Here is a 24,001-nt window from a genome sequence, read left to right on the forward strand (position 1 = left end):
GAGAATGTAGTGACAGGAAGAGAGCACAAGATAGGCTTCCGTGATGTTGTTAATGTTCTATATCTTGATATGTGTGATAGTCAAACTGTAAACTTAAAATTGGTGCCCTTTCAGTCCATGTTAACTGTAAATTAAATAGATATTTGGTTGCCAAAATCAACCAAGCAAAAACCAAATTCCTAAATTATTTTAATCTTGTCATTGCATTAGAGAGGAAATTCTTTTTTTCTATGTAAGGTTTGTATGGGATCGCTATGGTCTTAAGGCTAATATATAATGATCTCTAATACTCCAAGCTAACAGTCCTAAACAATGGTGAGGCATTCCTGACACTAAGATAAACCCTTACTACAGACAGATAATCCAATGTTCTTCTTATGCCCTTCACAAATTATTAATAGAAATAGATAAATTGGGGGACCCTTACTATGTGCCAGACACCATATATTTGCATTCACTAGCAAATTAAAGTCTCCCAAGAGATACATATTACTAAGTTATTTTGCAGATGAGAAAATAGGTTGAGAAGATTTAAGAAAGTTACCCAAGTTCATTATCAGTCAATTCTCTTAGTTGCATTTAAGCAAAATCAACAGCTTGGTTTCTGCAACTAAAAATGTATTAAAAAGGCATTGCATAGGGTGGGCAATGGTGGCACAGTGGCAAAGTTCTCACCTGCCAGGCCGGAGACCTGGGTTCGATTCCCAGTGCCTGCCCATGTAAAAAGAAAAAAAAAGAAAAGAGAGAGAATGTCAAAAAAGCATTGCATAACTCCCAGCATTGCCAGGGTAGCCAAGTTGAGGATGCTGCTGCTATGAATAATACCTCAAATCAGATCATGGAGCTCATCCAGTGGAACAAGAATATGTTGCTGCCCAGTACTGGACACTGCACCCCCTCCTCTGCATTGCCATTCCTGGAGCTGAGACAAGATCACCAGCATAACTGCCATTGCTACCCCAGGAATTGGAGCTTGTTGAAACTTCTGCCATCAACAAGGATGACTCTCTGTCCCCAGTGCACCAATCATATTATAAGCACATGATTTATACCCTGGCGTGAAAAAGAGTGATACATGGGCTCTAAACTTAGAAGTCTGGAAAGTGGCAGAGCAGTGTGCTTGGCTCCATACCTCAGAGTCTCAATTACTAGCAAGGCTGCTTCTGAACTGGTGATGCCACCTTACCATATTAAGGACTAGGTTAGCGAAGTAATTGTTTAAAAAACCCAATACACCTCACGCCATCATATTTATTAGATCAGAAGGCTTCCAAGATGTGTTGCTTGACTAATTTGGAGAGACAGAATAAGATTCCTCCTATTACCAAGTGGGCATCTGAAAATCACCAAGCACTTTAATGAAGGAAAACAGAGAGGATCTGGTTTGACAGCTCAATCAAGAGCCATAGCTGTACCACGTGAGTCCGTGAGGCTGCGCACTGACTCAGAAGAGGGGTGGGGAAGGGGGGCGCTTCTGAATCACCAAGACCACATCCTGCCCCTCCCTCGTCTTTCCCCTGGAAGCTGCCCGTTAATCTTCTTGGTGAGATCTCCACCCGAACCATGGGCCTCAAATATTTGCAGCAAATGTCTGTGAACCTAATAAGTCCCATTTTCCAGGAACCTTTTGGCGCTGGTTTTTTTAGTGGCATCCATGTGTGAAGTTGACTATGACTAAGTGTGAAACTGATAGTCTGTGTCTTAAGACTGGAGGTTCAATTAGGATGTTTATTTGTTTTTCACTAGGCTTGGTTGGACATAAACCAATATCTAACATGATGTAGACTTGCCTTAAAAAAATGTGCTTTAGTTGATTTAAACTGAAAGAATATTCTTAATACACAATGCCCGGTATATAACAACTTGGGAGAACTGTTCTTTTTGAGAAATGTGCTATAGACACATTCATTATTTCTAAGACTAAGCAGACATTTTATCTTGCTGATTCAATTTAAACATGCAGTGGGCGATTCAAAATCTCCCCTTCAAATAAAGCATAAAAAGAAAGTCTTTTTTTTTTTTTAAGACAACTTAGTAAAATTATTATCTGTTGGGATGTCTTTGGGTCTTGTTTTGTTTGTTTTTTAATGGTTAGTTTTTTGTTTGTTTTATTGAAGACAGTAATAAGAATTGGTTAGAAAGGCTGTGAGGTTGTTGGTAGTCAGACTGTAGAGGAATTTGAAAGTTCAGACGAGGAGTCTGAATGTCGTGCTGTAAATAGGGAGTAATTCATAAAGGGTTTTGATCTACTTCATGTCTAATAATATTATAGTCAAATAAAACAAACAGAAAAATGTAGAAAACATATGTAAATGTTAATGCAACCACTATTTAGGTCATGACATAGAATATTGCCAGTACCCCAGAAAGTTCCATAAGAGGATTTTAAAAGTTAATGAAATATGACCAGATAGAGACAAAGAATAAAACATGCATGTTCAGTTCAATGTATCACTATCAACCAGATTAAGAACTCAAAGACCAGCAGAACAACAGGAGTCTTCTGAAATCCCCTCCCCAGTCACAACCTCCTTCATCCCTGAGAGGCAATCACTGTTATAACATTGGGAATCATTCTCTATGCTTTTACCACCTACATATGTATCTCTTAATAAGGTAGTTTTGTTTAGCCTGTTTTGAAATTTATTAAATCACGGCTTATGCTTCCTTTGGTGTTTTGCTTCTTTTGCCCAAGAATATTTTGAGAGTCTTCCATGCTGTTGCTTGGAAATTGTAATACATGTACTTTATGACAAATATTTTATCCCATGAATAAATCACAAGTTATTCATCCATGCTACAGTTGGTAGATATTTGGGTTGTTTCTAGTTTAGGCCTATTATGAACATTACTGTAGTATATTGTGTGTGTGTCTGTGGGGGAGGGAGGGAGAGAGTGAGAGAGAGGGATGGAGGGAGGGATAAAGATGGACAGACAGAAAGAGATAAGGAATTCATTTGGGAAGCCCAATCACAAAAGGATTAAAAATTGAATGTGGTGCTCACTTCGGCAGCACATATACTAAAATTAGAACGATACAGAGAAGATTAGCATGGCCTCTACACAAGGATAACATGCAAATTCGTGAAGCATTCCATATTTTTTAATGGTATAGGCACAGTTCCTTAGGAAACTAAATATCGAGTTGCCCTTTGACCCAGAAATAGCACTACTCGGTATATATCCAGAAGAGCTGAAAGCAGGGACACAAACAGAATTTGTACACCAATGTTCATAGCAGCATTATTCACAAATGACAAAAGATGGAAACAATCCCAGTGCCCATCAAGAGACAAGTGGATTAACAAAATGTAGTCTAATACATACGATGAAATATTATGCAGCAGTAAGATGAAGTGACATCCTGAAGCACATGACAAGGTGGATAAGCCTTGAGGACATAATGCTGAGTGAAATAAGCCACACAGCTGGATAGATACTGTATGACTCCACTTTTATGACTATAATAAAGGTAAAATTAGAGGCTTATAATACAGAATATAGGGGACTTAGAGATACATAGACATTAGAGATGGGTAAACAGTTAGCTAATGAGGTTGAACTCAAATGTCAGAGAATAGATAGACATGAAGGCAATTCACTAGTATGTCTATAAGCAATACTAACATATCGAAGGTAAACAAGATTGAAAGAGGTTGTAAGACCTATGAATCCCACTGACTAACACTAGAAATATAAATAAGTTCTTGCATAAACTACTTCAAATGTATATGTACAAAAAGTGTTTAAGTTCAGGGTATGCCATTGCATACTATGGGATATGTTTAACAGGAAAACATCAGTAGTACCACAGCAACACCAGGGGTAAATAATGGAGGAGGGAAAAGTGTTAAGGGGAGCTTTAGATTTCCTATTTGGTGAGGGTGTGTTTATTGATGATTTTTCTTTTGGGAACAATGAAATTATTGAAAATTGAGAGTGTTGATGGACTGTGGACTTTGGGCATTATACATGATGCCTCAATGGATGCAGGTGGCTGAAGGATGCACTTACTGAGAAGTAGATTGGTGAACGATGGTGCATACATATGATCGAATATTGTGCTGCTACAAAAAGGAATGAAGTTGTGAGGCATGCAACATTGTGAATGAACCCAGGGGACATTTGGTGAGGCAAAATAAGCTAGAAACGAAAAGCAATTATTGTATGGTCTCACTTAGAAAGTACTTATTAAAAAACCAGGGGCCTAGACTGTAAGCTCTTGCAGCAGTCACATTTTGTCTGGAGTGGTAATTGTTATCTCTGGATTTTGAGTGGCTATTTATATATGTATAACCTGGTATTCAGAGATAAGAATGAAGGTGATCAGGTCGGGATTAAGGTAATTCAGAACACAGGGGTAAGGAAGACCTTGTCTATATTTTAGAACCTCACCTACTCTTTGAGACCAAAGGAAGAAAGTTTCATTTTGCCCAGAAACTAAATTTTCTATAGCACATAATCCAACTCAACCTATAGAGATAGTTCATTTAAATAATCAAAACACAGGGTGCCCAGAATAAGAATGAGGGCCTTTAATCCTGTATAGTTTAAGGTAAGGCCTGGATACATCCTAGAATATGTTAAGAAGATAATTTAAAAGTATTGGCAAAGTCCCTTGAGGAATGGAAGAAAATATATAGAACTATGAATCTTTGCCACCGGGGAAACCTCTGATATTGTGACAAACATTAGGGACACCTAAATGAATTGTTCTTGAGGTTTGCTCTTGTGAAGGTTATGTATGTAATGGAAAAGCTTAGCCTACCTGTAGGTGTGCCTAAGAGTTACTTCTGGAGGACCTCTTTTGTTGCTCAGATATGGCCTGACTCTCTCTAAGCCCAACTCTGCAAGTGAAATCATTGCCCGCCCCCCTACATGGGACATGACATCCAGGGGTGAAAGTCTCCCTGGTGGCATGGGGGATGACTCCCAGGGATGAGTCCAGTTCTGGCACCGTGGGATCAACAATGCCATCCTTAGCAAAAGGAGGAAAGAAGTGTAACAAATAAGGTGTCAGTGGCTGAGAGAGTTCAAATAGAGTCGAGAGGCTACTCTGGAGGTTACACTTAATGCAAACTTCAGTTAGGTTATTGCTACCTAACATAACTTGCCAAACCCTAACCAAAACCATTCCAGCAAATCCTAAAGAACATCTAGGACAACATATAAGATTCTGCCAAAGTTTCATGCACTAGAGTAACTTTCCAGAAACCTACAACCTCCGGTTGGGTCACTGGATCAGATAACTCCTGAAACCTAGAGGGCCCAGCCTCTCCAGAACATCAGCTGGTTCCATCTCCCTATCCCATATTATTGACAGCCCCTTCCAACATGAAAAAGTTAGAATGGCCATAGCCCAAATACTCCTAAGAATGGGAGGGGGATCAAAGGTGATGGTGGAGTTGTGCAGAGAAGGTAGGGTTTACAAACAAGTATGATTGCTGAATCATTGTATTGATGTTTCTTTTGCTCTCCAGTGTCTTGGAGCAGCTGGAAGTGGATACCTAGAATTGTGGGATTGTGGTCCATACTAACCTTGGATCTGTTCTGCAACTAATTGTTGTGCTGTGTGTTGAAATTTATTGCTTTTTTGCATATATGTTGTTTTTCACAAAAAAAAAAGAAAAAAAGGGATGATAAAAAATATATATATTCCTTCTAGCCTCCAATATTCTGGGGCAGCTAGAAGGAAAAATCTGAGATGATAGTATGATAGGCCATTACAAATTCTGGGATCTGTCCTGTGACTACTTGTTGAAGAGTATTTTGAAAACTACTGCTTTTTCCTTTCTTTGCTTTGTATATATGCTATATTATACAATAAAAAAAGTTTAAAAAAGTAGAGGGGTATCCCCACATGGGACATGATTTTCAGGGGTGTAAATCTCCCTGACAATGTGGGACAGGACTCCCAGCATGAGCTGGGACCAGGTATCACAGGATTGAGAAAGGCTTCTTGACCAAAAAGGGGAAGAGAGAAATGAGACTGCATAAAATTTCAGTGGCTGAGAGATTTCAAACAAAGTCAAGAGGTTATCCTGGAGATTATTCTTGTGCATTATATAGATATCCTTTTTTCAGTTTATGGTATATTGGAGTGGCTGGAGGGAAGTACCCAAAACTGTTGAACTATGTTCCAGTAGCCCAGATTCTTGAAGACAATTGTATAACTGTATAGTTTTTACAATATGACCATGTGACTGTGAAAACTTTCTGTCTGATGCTCCCTTTATCCAAGCTATGGACAGATGAGTAAAAAATAAGGACAAAAATAGATAACTGTATAATGAAGGAGGGGAATAAGGGTTAAAAATTGGATAGACTGCAATACTAGTGGTCAATGAGAGGGACAGGTAAGGGGTATGGGATGTATGGAGTTTTTCTTTTCTTCTCCTTCTTTTTCAGAAGTGATGCAAATGTTCTAAAATGATCATGGTGATGAATATCAACTGTGTGATGATATTGTGAACCATTGATTGTATGCTATGGACGGACTGTACGGTACATAAAGATATCGGAATAAAAATATTTTTAAAAAAAGAATAGAAGAGTATATGGGGGAAAATATACCTATTACAAGCTATGGACTAGAGCTAACAGTAACTGTGCTGGTTCGAAAGGACTATGTACCATAGAAATGCCATGTTTTAATCCTGATCCAGCTTGTGGGGGCAGCCATTTCTTTTAATCCCTATTCAGTATTGTAGGTTGGAAACTCGATTCAATTATCTCCACAGTACTGATACACCCAATTGTTGTATTAACCTTTGATTAGAGGGAGATGTAACTCCACCCATTCCAGGTGAGTCTTGATAAGTTTATTGGAATCCTTTAAAAGAGGAAACATTTTGGAGAGTGCCACAAGAACCACAAGAACCCAAGCAGTCAGAGACCTTTAGAGATGAAGGAAAAAGCCCCTGGGGAAGCTTCATGAAACAAGGAGCCTGGAGAGAAAGTCAGCAGAATTCATCATATTCACCATGTGCCTTTCCAGTTGAGAGAGAAACCGTGAATGTCATCAGCCTTCTTGAACCAAGTTATCTTTCCCTGGATGCCTTAGATTGGACATTTCTATAGCCTTGCTCTAATCTGGACATTTTCACAGCTTTAGAACTATAAACTTGCAGCTTAATAAATTCCCCCTTTTAAAGCCAAAATTAAAAAAAATTGAATTTGGTAATTAGCAAAGGAAGTAAGAGAGGATGGATTCCTAACAGTAGCTCACCAGAAAAAAAGGATGCTTTTTTGAAACTTTCATAGAAACTGCCAAGTTTCCCTTAGAAAAGACTTCATCAATGCATACTCTCACCAAAGTATTTATATAGGAATGGCAATGCCTATTCCTCTGCATTTTGTGAACTTTTAATAGTATCAATGTTGAGCATCTTTCACGTGCTTATTGATCCTTTTTGGAATTATGTCTATAGAAGTCCTTTGCACATTGTAAATTGAGCTGTTTGTCTTTTTTTGAGTTCTAGGGTTTGTTTGTTTTTTAATATGATCTGAATAGTCAACCTTTATCAGATATATGATTCACAAATATTTTCTCCCATTCTGTAGGTTGTTTTATTTTCTAGATAATGTCCTTTGATGCACAAGTTTTTAGTTTTGATGATATCCAATTTATTATTTTATTCTTTTGTTGCTCATGCTTTTGGTGTCATATTTAAGAATCGGGCGGGCCGCGGTGGCTCAGCGGGCAAAGTGCTTGCCTGCTATGCCGGAGGACCTCGGTTCGATTCCCGGCCCTAGCCCATGTAACAAAAAACGGAGAAACAGAATACAATAAAACAAGAAAATGTTTAAAGATGTTTCCCTTTCTTCCTTCCTTCCTTCCTTCTATCCTTCCTTCCTTCTCTCTGTCTTTCCTTTAAAAAAAAAAAAAAAAAGAATCAATTATCAACTCCATGGTCAAGAAGATTACTCTGTACTATTTTATAGAAGTTTTATCCGTTTAGTGTGTATATTTAGACCATTGATCAACTTTGAGTTAATTTGTGTATATGGTGTGAAGTAGGGGTCCAACTTCATTCTTTCGCATGTGGCAATCCAGTAGTCCTTGCACCATTTGTTGAATGTGATGGCTTTTTTATGTGCCAACTCAGCTAGGCTACAGGACCCAGATACTCAATCAAACACTAATCTTGGGGTTGCTATGAAGATATTTTGCATATGTAATTAAAGTTCCCAATGAGTTGACTTTAAGTAAGTCAATTTACTGAATAATCTGCGTGGGCCTGACTCAGTCAGTCAAAAGGCTTTAAAGCAGACTGAAACTTCCCCAAAACAGAGAAGAAACTCCCTCTGTGGACAACAGCTTTTGCCCTGTGAGTTCCAGCCTGCCCGTGACCTTCTATCCTTAAGATCTGTCCCACAGATTTCAGACTTGCTTAACCAGCCCCAAAAATCACATAAGCCAATCCTTTGTTTTATGTCTATATATGTTTGTGTGTATGTGTGTGTGTGTGTGTGTGTGTGTGTGTGTGTGTGCATATGGATATGTAGGTATATTCCCCCTACTGGCTTTGCTTCTCTGGTTGAGTCCTGTCATATGATAAAATATTACACAGTCAATCTATCAATATCCATATGCTCTATCAGTATGCTCATTTATAGCTTCTGGGTTTTGTGTCTTACTGAGTTAGGCTTCACACAAAAAGATACATGCAAATTACATTCATATAGCAATAATAGCATGGCTGAAAACTGAAAAGTCCTCCTTTGCTAATCTCTAGCACTCCTTTCCCAATAGAGGTAACTATTATCAATAAATTGGGGTGTATTTGTGCAGCCTACTTTTTCTGTAAAAAGTTAATGACACTAATATGTGTACGTCTATAAAAGTCTAAAAAGTGGATTGCAAAAATACACTGCAAGTTATTGGTAATGATTACTCGAAGGAGAAGGGATGATAGACAGGAGTGAAGTAGGACTTTCAGGATTTGGGTACTTTTGATAGTCTACATCTTCTACAATGAGAATTTATTCATACATTATTTGGATAGTATTTTTATAAAGACCAAAGAAAAACTTACAAAAAAATCACAAAAAGTGACTACAAGATTTAAAACATGTGTAACCAGTAGATAGTCATTACATTGAGAGAAATAAAGATGTCAAAAACAAAATGGTTTACTGCAGTCATCACAAACCCCAAAGCCTTTAGGGACCAGGCTTAAATACAGAGTAGGAGATAATAAAAAGTTGAGTGTGGTGTCTGCCTCAAGAGATCATGCTTGGCCTAAATTTCAAAAGCCTGTGAACAAAATAAAACCTACCTGCAAGCCCAATTTGGTTTGTGGGCCCTTGCAAATTTATAGGAAAAGGTAAGTTTGGTTTCGAACCAAGAATGATAGAATTTGAGCCTTATAGAGAAGTTAAAAATCATAAAAGCTAAGACTCTCATAAAAACAACAATATAACTTAGTAAGAATGTGTTCTGTTTGAAAGGTTTATTATAGACATTCATTTTGTGTTTAAGAATTTCATCCTGTTCTGACTCAATTTAGGCAGAAGTGCTATGGGCAATACAAAATACTCTCCATATATCTTTGGATAAAGGGAAAGAGAACAGACCAGTTTCTCACATTTTCTAGTTCAGAAAATTTAGTAAGAACCCTATAACGATTAGGAAACTGAGATATTGTGAAGTTTAGATTTAACAGCGTGACATTTAATAGAAGATGCCATTAGAAATGCCACACATAATAGTAAACTGTAAAAAGAAGGGGGGGAGTTCAGCATCATAACTAGGCTTCATCACTAACCTCACACTTGTCTAGATATATCTCTGAGCTGAGCAGGCACAGTAATGCAAGGTTGGTTTACAAAAGCCCAATTCATTTAATATACCACATCAATAGAATAAAAGACAAAAACCACATGATTATCTCAATGAATTCAGAAAAAGCATTTCACAAAATTTAATATCCTTTCATGATTAAAAACAACAACAACAAAACATAACACCACTAAATAAACTAGGAGTAGAAGGAAACTTCCTCAACCTGATAAAAGACATCTTTTAGAAACCCAAAGCTAATATACTTAATGATGAAAGACTGAACGTTTTCCCCTAAGATAAGGAAAAACCAAAGTACATCTACTCTTGCCACTTCATTTCAATATTGTACTAGAGGTTCTAAGTGGGTCACTCATGCAAAAACTAAAATAAAATCCTAAAGAATCCACCAAAAAATATTAGAGCTAATAAATAAGTTCAGCAAGGTTGCAGAATATAAACTCAACATATAAAAATCAATTGTATTTCTATACACTTGCAATGAGTAATCTGAAATGAAATTAAAAGAGCAATTCCATTTTACTATACCATAAAGAAGAATAAAATTTATATGAATAAATTTGTATTAGTCAAGATTCTCTAGGGAAACAGAACTGACAGGAGACATCTGTCAATATTATGAGGTTTTATAAAATTGTCTCATGTAACTGTGGAAATGCATTAGTCCAAATTCCATAGGGTAGGCTGTAAACTGAGAACTCCAATGAAGGTCTTTGATGGGCAACTGAGGTAGAGATGAAAATTCCCTCTTCTGACTGCTGAAGTCATCACTTCTCTTTTTAAAGCCTTCAACTGATTGGATGAAATGTTTCTCATTGCTAAAGGCAATCTCCTCAGTTAATTACAGATGTAATCAGCCATTAACTAATCAATTTATTGATGATTTAAGTCCATGAAATGTCCTCACAGTAACAGGCAACTGCTTGCTTGACCAAACTGGGCACCATTACCTGGCCAAGATGACATGTGAGCCTAACCACCACAAAATTTAACAAAAGAAGTGTGAAACTTGTATTCTAGAAACTACAAAAAAAAATTGTTGTAAGAAATTAAAGACAAGCTAAAACAGAAAGATATCTCATTTTCATGGATTGGCTACTCCCCATGGACATATCCCATGTTCGTGAACAATACTCCCCAACTTTATCTACAGATTCAATTCAACCCCAATCAAAATTCTAGTTGTTTTCTTTGCTGTAATTTGCAAACTAATTTTCAATTGGAAATACAAGGGCCGGTATAGTCCAAACAATCTTGAAAAAGAACAAAATTGGAGTACTCACATTTCCCAACTTCAAAATTTACTATGAAACGAGAGTAATCAAGAAAAAGTGGTATTGGCATAAGGATAGATACAGAGCAATAGAATGTAATTCAGAGTCCAGAAGGAACCTGCACATTTATGTTCAATTAATCTTCAACAAGGGTTCCAGGGATATTCAGTGGGGAAATAATGGTCTTTTCAACAAATACTGCTGAGATAGCTGGATATCCTCATGCAAAAGAATGAAGTTGGACCCCTGCCTCACACCGTATAGAAAAATTAAGTCAAAATGAAATAAAGACTTAATGTACAAGCTAAAACCATAAGCTTTTTAAAAGAAAGCATAGGTCTAAATCTTCCTGACCATAGAGAAATCAATAGTTTCTTAGAGATGACACCAAAAGCACAAGTAACAAAAGAAATAATAGAAAAATTGAACTACATAAAAATTTAAAACTTTTGTGCTGCAAAAACACTGTCAAGAAAATAAAAAGATAATCCACAAAATGGAAGAAAATATTTCCAAATCATATACCTGATAAAGGACTTGTACCTAGAATATATGAAGAACTCTTATAAGTCAATAATAAAAAAGACAAATAACCTAATTTTATAGCAGACAAAAGATATGATAGACATTAATTTAAAAAATGAAAACAAATGATCAAAAAGCACATGAAGAAACTCAACATCATCAAAGGATGTAAAGCAAAATCACAATAAGATACCACTTCACAACTGCTAGAATGGCTATAATAAAAATAAAAAACACAATAACAAGAGTTGATGAGGATGTGGAGAAATTTTGAACCCTCATAGATTACTGGTAGGTGATGCAAAATGGTGCAGCCACTTTGGAAAACAGTCTGGTATTTCCTCAAAAAGTTAAACAGAGAATTATCATATGATCCAATAATTGTACTCCTAGGTATATAAAAAAGGTGAAAACATATATCCACACAAAATCATGTACAGGAATGTTCACAGCAGCATGTTTTATAATAGCCCAAAATTAGAAAAACCCAGAATACCCATCAACTAAAAAATGGTTAAAGAAATATTGGTATATCCATACAATGGAATATTATTCAGCAATAAAAAGGAATTAAATATTGATACATGCTAGTAAAATGGGTGCTCTTTGAAAACTTGCTAAGTGAAAAAAGTCAGTCACAAAAGGCCACATATTGTATGATTACATATATATGAAATGGCCAGAATAGGCAAATCTGTAGAAACATAAAGTAAATTAGTAGTTGCTAGGGCTGGAGAGGTAGAAATGAGGACTGGCTGCTAATGGACACACAGAATTTTGGGGGGGGAGAGGGGGGTGATGAAAAATGTTCTGGAATTTGATAGTGGTGTTGGTTGCACCACTCTGTGAATATACTAAAGACCATTGGATTGCACACTTTAAGTGGATGAAGTCTAGGGATGTGAATTATATCTCAGAAAAAGCTTTTTTTAATGCAATAATATTAAGTTAAGTTAAAAACTGTATGACAGAAAGACAACCTAGCCACAGTACTACAGTGAGTAGGAAGGTAACTGTAAAGATGTACTATTGTTGTATATGTGTAAACTGATTAACCCTCACATCCAACTCTTTATATAAAGTCCAAAGACTTTCAACTTTTCCTCCTCCAGTTCCCTAATCCCAAATTGAAGTCAATATAACACAATTCAGCAGAAGCTAGGTTTTGAATGGTTTTCTGGGAATTTTGGTCGAGTAGAAAACTAAACAAGATGAAATTTGTAAAAATCAGGGACGGGCTGACTTTTTAAACAGAGGTATCAGACATGCTATAAGGCAAAGAAATTATTTCAAACAACTCCAGACTCTGAATTTCAGCTCTATTTGCAAGTAAAATATAATTTCTATATCCACTTACCACTGAAAAGATTGTTGGTCTTTCCTAGTTTTTGTGTACCAACTACATGTACTGTGCACGTGCACTATGCTAGATACTGGAGAGGTAACAATGACTAAGGCAAGGTCTTTGCTTCTGAAGAGTTCATAACTTAGATTCTAAAGTAATAAATGTTATAGTGGAGGTCTGTAGCAAGTGCTGTGGGAGCAGAGAGGAAGGAGCAACTGACTCTGCTTAAGTAAAACTGAGAAAATTTCCTAGGAATTGTCCTTTTAGCTGGATCTTAGAGGATGATAGAAAAAAGGATTTAAATGCCCTCTAAGCAATTTCCTATGCATGTAAAATTATGCTATTAAGTCAGTATTTATATATATCTTTATGTAAAAGGAGGCAGAATCAAATAAAATACTTAGCAAAACGTACTAAATATGCTATAAACCTTTCCAGAGAATAACAGACATGAGTATGTGGCTTGAGACAGTTGTGGGCATTCTTTATTCTGCATTTTTGACAAAGACACATATAATTAAGAAAATCTATTGTTGGCCCTAGTTTATCTGGTAGTTAGAGTCTCCTGTTTTATTTTGCCCTTATCAAACAGACTCTTTTTCTGTGTAAAAGATTGGGCTGATCCACAAAATCCTTTCCTTATAGGGATGGAAGGGACCCCAACATATGGTCTGGGCATCCCTAACTTTAGGGAGGCTGGATTTAATTACTTCTGGTTAAACTTTTTCCCCTTAAAATGGTTTATAGAAAGATTACCCACAACTTCCTTTGATAATCTGTCTTTTGTCATCCATGGTCTTAGATGTCATCTGTTAAGTGAAAGGAAGTGGCGTTTTAATGTGCAATTGCTAGTAAAAACAAACTGGAAACCCAAAAGACTAGTGGGATGGGATTTCCCAAAAGCTTGAATTCCTCTGAAATGGGAGCTTATCAGCAAATGGCCTGTGAACCAGTTTTGGCCCCTAAATATTTTACCCTATCTCTTAATGGGCAAAGTGCTTTTATCTCACTATGGTTTGTCAAGCAATTACAAAGACACCCTACCATTTGATTTCCAGGCTGACCAGCCCCTACTGTGAAAAACTGAAATTTCTTCCATCAGTTTAGTGGGAAAGGGGAAGAACCATGATAGTAAGGAAAAAAGCTTTAGTTTTAGGAAAAATAAGAATCTACCATCTCCTTGAAGAGAAGGTTTCCTTTCTACTTTCTTGAATTTTATTGCTAATGTCCTAGGAACAAATGCCCTTTCCCATCTATTACGCCTGGTTACATGCCAAATTATAAATAATTTGCTATTTATATTTGTGGGTTCCCTGTGTTTTTGTATAATTATCAGTGTTGTGTGGTTTTGTTAAAATTATGCTTACTCTTCATTAAATATGGCTTTAATTTCATCTCCATTCTATTTACTTTCTTAAGTGTTCCAATCTTTTTTCTCTAAGAGGAGTGGCTTTGTATGTTAAAAAAACAAACAAACAAACTACACATCATTGAAATGTAAGATGAATTTGGAAGGTATCTGGAGGTACTTAGGAGTGTTTTCCCCATATAACTTGGCTACAAAGGGGAGCAGAACAATCTTAGACTTAAATTAGTATTGAAAGCTTTCAGGCTTTCTACTGGTTTCTCGGTTATTATGGTTCACTGGATCTCAGAGTTGCATATAATAATTGTTTTCCTGGAGTCTAACAGTGTCATTGGTTTCACAAGAGTAATTTCCTAAGGGGTTAAAAAAAAGCAGACTTTTATCTCTTCTCAAATAAAAGGTTAATCGCAGATGACAGACTAAAAATTGAGCTGAAAATTGGAGTGGTGGCCCAATATAATTGATATTAAGGATCAGCAGGCTTTGGGCCTCCATCCCAGCATCTCTGTCCCAACCAGCGATGCCAGCTAGGATCAAACACCAGTCAGCTTTAATCTAACCACTTCCCAGGAGACTTTGTGCAAGGAGCCTTGAACTCAGAGCCTCTTCCAGACTAGGCAATCAATCTGTCCTGCCCAATGCCATTTCCTTCCAGAGAGGCCTGAGGTAGACCAATTTCTGATGGGCTCATCAGAGAAGCAGACCAGCAAAATAGCCAAGAGTTAGAGCTGAACTTAACAGCATCATCTTAGGCAGTGAGGTAACCTCTCTGTGCCTCAGTGTCCTCATCCATAAAATGAGGATAATAATAGCACTTACCCCCTAGGTGGTTATGAGTAGTGAATGAGTGCATCCATGCAAAGTAAAGGAATAATATAACTTAAGAACAAAATGCATTTATTTAAATAGAATATAATTAGCTGTATAAAAAATTCACTTCATTATCTGCATTCTTATCATTTTGCCTTGAATGGAAACTTCCTCTTGGTATGTCATTTGGGAATCACTTCATGAAATCTATCAAATTAACCCTGTGTATTTCAGATTTGATTTATTTGCAAAAGATTGCTTCTTTCTTTCTTACTTATTGCCCCCACCAGTCACTAGTCCTGCATGCCTATATGATTATCAAGTCCAGAAGAGATCATACTTCTATTTTGCTGGTTGTTAGGAACACATGGTAGTGGCAGGAGGTATGGACAGGGAAGTATGAGGGCCACTCCAGGCACACACCTTCTTGCCCTATAAATACATCTTTATGATGCTCTGGGCAGTTTCTCATGACCTTCTCTTACCAAGCTCACCACTATATTCTCTGGAAATTGTGGAAGTCCCTTGTATAATAAAGGAAAACCCTCTCTTTTCTCTAACTCTTTTGTAAAAGTATACCACCTTGCCTTAATAAAGACATGTTCTCCTTTGAGGAGATTATAACTTCCTCTGCAGCCTGTCAAGTAGAGGTTACTCATTTCTCACCATTCCATCCAAGGGCCAATGGAATGAAGAAGTTCGTTTCAAATACAATTTCCAAACCCTTCTTATTCCACTTTTGTATAAAACTGCTTGAGGTTCTCTCCTCCCAGGTTCCAGGAGCCTCTGCCTCTCCTGACTTTTCTCCTACCTCTCCTGCTCTCAGATTCTTTGTTCAGATCCTTTGTTCACTACTCCTTCAAGTATGGCATTCCTTAGTTTAGTACCAGACCCCACTCTTTCTCACTTTATATAACTTTCCCTAAAATTCTCATCCACTCCCAAAATATCAATTATCATCTATTTCCTTATGAATTTCAAATTTTTACCTCTTTCTCAAAACTCTTGTCTGAACTTCAGACCTATTCGTCCAACAGCTCTATTCGCCCTCCCCTTGCATATCCTATAGGATGTTCATAATGGAATTCATTTTCTTCTCCCAAAACCTGGTCATCTCAGAAATTATCCAATGCTGAAACCCAAAAGGACACTTAAACTCTTCTTTTTCCTTCCACCATCCCAACCTCCAGAACCAAAATCCAATATCTCATCTAGATCAGTCAATTTCATTTTCTAATCATCTCTAGAAATCTACCGTTCTCCTTTTTTGTACCAATTCCTTCTATCTTTTGCCTGCATAATTGAACTCCTGCCTTGTCCCCTCAGTAGTCTTTCTTTTCTGCCGAGTGAATTTCTTAACACTCAAATCTAATTACACTATCCCCAGGCCTATAATTGTTCAATGCCTTCCCCTACTCAGGTTCCTCAACATGATAGCAAGACCCTTCATGGTCTGGTGGCCACTTCTGTCTGCAGCCTGTGCTCCCTTCCCTCTACACCCAGTGGCTGTCAGTATCCTGAAAAAGTCACACTCTCTTAGAACTCTAGGTGCTTGTGCATGTTGCTCTCTTGTGTGCCCCACCATAAACACACACCATCTACCTGACACCTCCCACTGCCTGACTCATTTTTTGTCCTTGTTCAGGCCTCAGCTTTCCCTGATAGCTCAAGATTGGGTTGAATGCTACTTCTCCATGCTCTCTTACCATGCTTAGCATGGTATAGTAGGTACTGTACCTACTATAGTACAGTAATTGTTTGCTTATTAGTTTACATCCCTCATCAATCTGTAAAGTCATGAAGACATGGGCCACATTGTTTTTATTAACCTTGGGCCTAGCAAGAGCTTGGCCAGCCACAATAGGCACTCAATATTTTGAGTAAATGAATTAATGCAGCTGATGACTGTTTTGGATTTTCAGTGTTCTTAATTAGTAGACGGACTACTTAGGTCCCAATAGGAAATGGATAACACACTCAAATTAGGAAAATTTGAGAGAGTTTGCTTGCAAAGGAATTACAGAGAAACATGGAGTACAGGTGAACCACTAGGAATAGGGCACTAACTTGGGCCCTTACCACCCATAGGCCAGAGGCAGTTACAGGAACAGAAAGGAGAAAGAGTCATGATTGAGCCAGCAATTTGAAAGGAGCCTTTGGTTAAGAGACACAGCCAGCTCAAGACTACTCTATCAGTCAGGGTTCAACCAGAGAGGCAGAATCAGTAGGAGATATATATTAAGAGATTTATTGCAAGGAATTTGGCTTATGATTGTGGGGGCTGACTAGGCAAGTCCAAAATCTATAGGTCAGGCTATAAGAAGGTCAGGCTAGAACTCTTGGGCACCAAGTGACGCTTCTTCCACAGATGGAATTTCTTCTTCTTCAGGAAAGCCTCAGTTCTGTTCTTTAAGCCTTTCAACTGACTGAATCAGACCTGCCCAGATTATCTAGGATAATCTCACTTTCATAGGGACAATTGAGTATGAATCTTAATCACAGCTACAAAATGCTTTCGCAGCAACATCTACATTAGTATTTGATAGACTAATTGGAGACGATCGCTTAGCCAAATTGACACATAAAACTGATCATCTCTGGTCTGAAGAAAGGGACCAGAGGAATTACCCATCCTGTCCTCACTCTTCTCCCTCCTTTTACTCCACTTCCAGGGTTCTCTGTTGGCTGAACCCAACCTGTGGTAAAAAAGCACGGAGCCCATTCATGGAATCCTTACAGGTTACTGGGTTCCACAGTTGCCTGAAATGGTAGGGAAGTAGCACAAAGTTCCAGATCACTCTCTGTGGGTTGAAGGTGAGATTTCGCAGAAAGGTGGGTGAGAATTCATACCGTGCAGTTTTGAAGATAGACACCCTGTGAAAGGGAGAGGAGCCCCAAAATTAGGGAAGAAGACTAGACATGGCAAGTATTCACAGAGGGGTCCCCTGTTTGTCTTTTTTTGTAATTTTCCTTTTGGCTATGGAGACAGACCCATGTGGTGTACAATTTCAAATGTTGCCCTCTGAAGTCAGAATTCCCATTAAGCACACTGATACTTCCTGATAATTTCGATTTCCCTTTACAGGCTCTTGTGGTAGGTCATGAAGAATCAAGAGCCAAGGTAGTACTTAGGGATATGACCTGGCCTACATCCTCTTTCTTATGGCAAGCCATGTGAGGAAGCTGCAGCCTAGTGCTGTGGGGGAAAGAGCTTCCAGGTGGACAACTCAGGTTCTCTGAGGTATATGCACTTTCCAGTCTTTCCTAAATGTAAAAGTGACACTGGAAAAGGGTAGACTATCTCCTGAGTGATATTTACTTTTCACGGTTAAAAGGTCATACACTGGAGTTACACTGTTAGGGTGCACATGTCTGCTTCGCCACTTGCTGGCTATAAGAACATGGACAAGTTACTTAACCTATAAAAAGAGAACTGGGGTTAGTTGTAGGTATTAAATAAATTAATAGAGATTTCAGAATAGTACCTTGCACGCCTCCAACAAATATTAGCTATTATTATCATCAAAAGAAAGTTGATGTTTTTAATTTCCTAAATATAATAAACTTCAAGAATTCCCCATGAACTTTAAGCAGAACTTGGCAAATTATACCTATGAGCCAAACATAGCTGGTTGCTTGTTTTTGTAAATAAATCTTTATTGGATACAGTCATATCAAACCATCTACTTATTGACTATGGCTGCTTTTATGCAGCAGAGTTGAGTAGTTGCCATAAAGAAGGCATGAACACAAAGCCTGTCTGGCCCTTTACAGATAAAGTGTACCAATCTCCAATTAAGAAATTGAAAGTGATAACTTGAAAAAGATGAAATGAAGCTGCTTTATATTCACAATTATATATGTGTAATTACAATGCATAAAACTTTATTTTTCCCAAATAAATCTTATCAATCATTAATCCTAATTAAAAGCAAGAGCAAATGATGTTCTCCTTCATATTCCTCGACCCCCTTTTTTTTCGCCTTGACTAAAAAGAGAAGCTTGAGATAAGACTTCAAAACTGAACTTCAAAAATGAAGAGCTGGAAAATTCCATTTCCTTTGGTTGAGTATATACAACTTTGATGACATTCTGTTTATGGCAAATTAGTTCATCAGGTTAGAGAAGGGTGCTACTGAAACCAAAGTCAAGACTTTGACCCCTTGACTCCTAACTGGGTGCAGATGTTCTGTTCTGTACAATGACCTTTAACACAGACTAATTCCAGTCCTCTCTCTCACCAAGGCAAGTAGGTGTTCATAGTGATATCCCAAGAGACACTTATGACCCTTCAAAATTCATATTCACTGCAGGTACAATCAGTCAGGAAACATTGTTTTTTTTTTTTTTTTTTAACATGGGCAGGCACCGGGAATCGAACCCGGGTCCTCTGGCATCACAGGCAAGCATTCCTGCCTGCTGAGCCACCATGGCCCAGGAAACATAGTCTTATATGGTGGTTCACAGACATCCTATTTACCTATGATGGATGTTGTATTCATGGACCAAGCTATTGTATGTATTCAAGGAAACACATGGCCTGGCCAAGTCAGTGTTGATCTGACAGGTGAGGTCAGTTGGAGATGGAAGAATTATTAAGTTACTTAAACTCACTCCACCACCACCAGCAGCAATCTGCCTATTCTTTATTGCAATGTTTCCCCAACTTTCCCTATTTTATTACTTAAGTTCTTGACCTTGAATTGGCAAACCTGGCTTTCCTAAACACTGATTTTTAAACACAACATGTTTCTCATCCCCATCTTTCCTGGATTTTCCTGACCATGTCTTTATTCAAACTTGGTGATTTAACGTTAAATGAGTGTTACTTCCTTGGATATTTGATTTAGGAGAGAGGGATGAGCCCCTCCCATACACATCAAGTATCAGTGCAAACAGAATCAAATGTGGAGAAGGTCAAGTCTTAAGTATTGTATTTCCTAACTTCTTACTGTCATCAGTATTACATCCATGATCAATCTCAATAAAACCTACACATGAATTATTTTTATGAAAAGTATACACTTCAGAAAATGCTTTATTTCTAAAATACAATGTCTTATCTCTTAGCCAACATGCTTATTTTAAAGAGTTGGTAAGCAATTAATGTATTGGAACACATGACTGATTAAAAATAGCAGCACTGTTAAGTTCTAACTTTGTTCCTTTGCTAGTTTTGAAGTTCCATGAGAGCAAAGGATTTAACAATCACAGTAACTAGATAAAACCATTGTTTATGTTTTGCTTTGTCTCACTGAATATGACCAAATATGTGTATGTAATACAAATCAGATACTGCTATAGGCATATATTCTCAGTTTAGTATATCATTATGACACTTGCATCACTTAAGTTTTTCTCATATGTATATATAAAGTTTTATCCACACACCATCAATTCATCCTAAATGTATAATCAGTGACTCCTGGCAATCACATAGTTATGATTTCACCACCACAGTCAATATTAGAAGATTTTCATTTCTTCTGAAAAAAAAAAAATTCCCTGGCCCTTTATGTATTAATCAGAGTTCTCTAGAAAAACAGAACCAATAGGAGAGATCTGTAAATACGAGATTTTTAAAGGTGTCTCATGCAACCGTGGGAATGGAAGAGTTCAAAATCTGTAGGGCAGGCTGTGAAGCTGGCGGTTCCGATGAAGGGTCTCAACCAACTCCTTATATCCCCATTGTTGACATTTAGGTTTGGTATAGTGCCTTTGTTACAATTAATAAAAGAATATTACTATGTTACTGTTTACTATAGACTTTAGCTTGCATTTATTATATTTTTCCCATATAACATGCTATCATTAACACCTTTTAATAGTGACATACGTTTGTTCTAGTTCATATAAAAACTTTCATAAATTTGTACAATTAACCACTGTTATCACCCACTCTAGGTTTCACTAAGTTATACAGTCCCAAGTTTTCTCCTCAGCTTTATTTCTAGTGACATACATAACCCTAGCCTTCTTCTTTGAACCACAGTTACACACAGCTCTGTTACACACACAATAGTGTGCTATTTCTGAACGTTTACAATCAACCTTATTAAACATTCTGCATTCCTTAAGCATCAATTGTCCAGCACTACCCTCTTTCTAACCTTTCCTCTCGAATTTAACTCCCAGAATTTGTTCATTATATTTAGTTCATATTACCCAGACAATACAATATTTGCAGTTTTGTTTCTGGATTATTTCACTCAACATTATGTCCTGAAGTTTCATCCATGCTGCTGCATGTATCATGATTTATTTTTTTTTACAACTGCATAATTTGCCATTGTACATGTACACCACAGTTTGTTTATCCACTCATCAGTTGATGGATGCTTGGGTTGTTTCCATCTATTGGCAGTCATAAATAATGTCCCTAAAACATTGTAAGTGCACAAATTTTTGCATGAGGAGAACAAATGAATGTCAACAGGGCAAGGTGTTGAAAATGGGATGGTATACAGAGTAAAAATAAAATCAATGCAGGCTAGGGTCTATAGGCAACAGTAACATTGTAATATGCTTCCACTGAATGTAACAAAGGCATTATGCCAAAACTAAATGTCAGGGCCACGGTGGCTCAGCAGGCAGGAATGTTTGCCTGTGATGCCAGAGGACCTGGGTTCAATTTCTGGTGCCTGCCCATGTAAAAAATAAAAATAAATAAATAAATAAATAAACTAAATGTCAAAAAGCAGGGATATGGGGGAGGGGTATGAATTCTTTGTGGATGAAAAGGAAATGTCTTCATATTGATTATAGTGGCAACTTCTGTGTGAGACCAAAGGGAGAGAGATTGATTTGGTGCAAAATTTATAATTTGGGTAGCACATTATCTAATTTAACTTGTATGGTCAGTTTACTTGAACACCATAATTACATGGAGTCTTGAATAGGGCATGAGATTGTGTTGGTTTGTATAAGTTAGTGTGATGCTCCAATATATCCCAAAGTAATTTGAGCAGAGAATAAATGTACTTTCAAAGTCCCTTGAGGGACTGGGAAAAAAAACACGGAACATTGAGGATATTCTTGCAAGCATCAGTGTGCCAGTTTGAAAGTATTATATACCCCAGAAAAGCCATGTTTTAATCCTGATCCAATCTCATGGAAGCAGCCATTTCCTTTAATCCCTATTCAGTATGAAGATTGGAAACTTGATTAGATTATCTCCACAGAGATGTGGCATACCTACTTGTGGGTGTGACCTTTGATTAGACAGAGATGTGACTCCACCCATTTCAGATGGGTCTTGATTAGTTTACTGGAATCCTTTAAAAGAGGAAGCATATTGGAGACAGCCAGAAAAGACAGAAATGACCAAAACAACAGAAGCCTCGGAGCTGACAGAAACTTCAGAGCAAAGCTGACACAGATGTCGACACTTGGAAAACAAAGATATGGATGTTTGGAGATGCTTTGTGCCCAACAGACATTGCCATGAAATGTTAAGCAAGCCAGAACCTGGAGGGAGCCAAGGAAAGCCAAGAGATTAAAGCCAGCCCCAGAGAAGCAAAGTGAGGAAATTTAACATGGACAGAGACTGAAAACAATGGAACTCAGGAGCAGGGGACCAGCTGTCCCGGACCCATCGGCTTTTCTTGAGTGAAGGTAACCTCTTGTTGGTACCTTAATTTGGTCATTTTCATAGCCTTAGAACTGTAAACTTGTAGTTTATTAAATTCCCCCTTTTAAAAGCCGCTCCAGTTCTGGTATATCACATTTTGGCAGCTTGCAAACTCACACAATTGGGGACCACCGATTTTATAGGCTGAGCCCTTGATCTTGGGGCTTGCCCTTATGAAACTTATTTTGCAAAGGAGAAGCTAAGACTACTACTTGGGTAATTATGCCCAAGAGTCACCCCCAGAGAAACTCTTTTGTTGTTCAGATGTGCCTCTGTAAGCCAACTTGGCAGGTAAACTCACTGCACTCCTCCCTACATGGGACATGATTCCCAGGGGTATAAATTCCCCTAGCAACATGGGATCTAATCCCGGGAATGAGCAGGCACCCAGTATCATAGGATTAAGAAAGCCTTCCTGACCAAAAGAGAGAAGAGAGGAATGAGACAAAGCTTCAGTGGCTGAGAGATTTCAAATAGAGTTGAAAGGTTATCCTGGAGGTTATTCCTAAGCATTATATAGTTATCCCTTTTCAGTTTATGGTGTATTGGAGTGACTAGAGGGAAGTGCCTGAAATGTTGAACTGTGTTCCAGTAGCTTTGATTCTTGAAGACAATTGTGTAACTAGATAGCTTTTACAATGTGACTGTGTGATTGTGAAAACTTTGTGTCTGATGCTCCTTTTATCCAGGGTATGGACAGTTGAGTAAAAAATAATAATAACAGTAAGATAAAAAATAAATAAATAATGGGGGATAAAGGGTAAAAAATTGGGTGGACTGAAATACTGGTGGTCAATGAGAGAGAGAAAGGTAAGGGGTATGGGATGTATGAGTTTATTCTTTTTTCTTTTTATTTCTTTTTCTGGAGTGATGCAAATGTTCTAAAAGTGATCATAGTGAGGAATACACACTATGTGATGATATTATGAGCCATTGTTGTAATTTGCTAGCTGCCAGAATGCAAAATACCAGAAACAGAATGGCTTTTAAAAGGGGGAATTTAATAAGTTGCTAGTTTACAGTTCTAAGGCCAAGAAAATATCCCAATTAAAACAAGTCCAATCAAAGGCATCCATGCAGGGAATGATATCTTGGTTCAAGAAGGCCGATGAAGTTCAGGGTTTCTCTCTCAAGTGAGAAGGTACATGGTGAAGACAGTCAGGGTTTCTCTCTCAGCTGGAAGGGCACATGGCAAACATGGCATCATCTGCTAGCTTTCTCTCCTGGCTTCTGGTTTCATGAAGCT

General features: G+C 37.6%; 1 long non-coding RNA gene and 1 other non-coding gene across 2 annotated transcripts in view; one reads left to right on the forward strand and one right to left on the reverse strand.

Annotated features, from left to right (window-relative positions):
• Window positions 1–24,001, reverse strand: part of LOC143686400 (uncharacterized) — a 60,480-nt gene that overhangs the window by 27,213 nt on the left and 9,266 nt on the right. The gene's annotated exons all lie outside the window — the stretch shown is intronic.
• LOC143652670 (U6 spliceosomal RNA) lies at window positions 2,998–3,104 on the forward strand. Its single transcript, XR_013160799.1, has one exon. It is a non-coding gene; the product is annotated as a U6 spliceosomal RNA (small nuclear RNA).

The sequence above is a fragment of the Tamandua tetradactyla genome, chromosome 1 (genome assembly GCF_023851605.1).
Source record: "Tamandua tetradactyla isolate mTamTet1 chromosome 1, mTamTet1.pri, whole genome shotgun sequence".
Taxonomy (NCBI): Eukaryota; Metazoa; Chordata; class Mammalia; order Pilosa; family Myrmecophagidae; genus Tamandua; species Tamandua tetradactyla.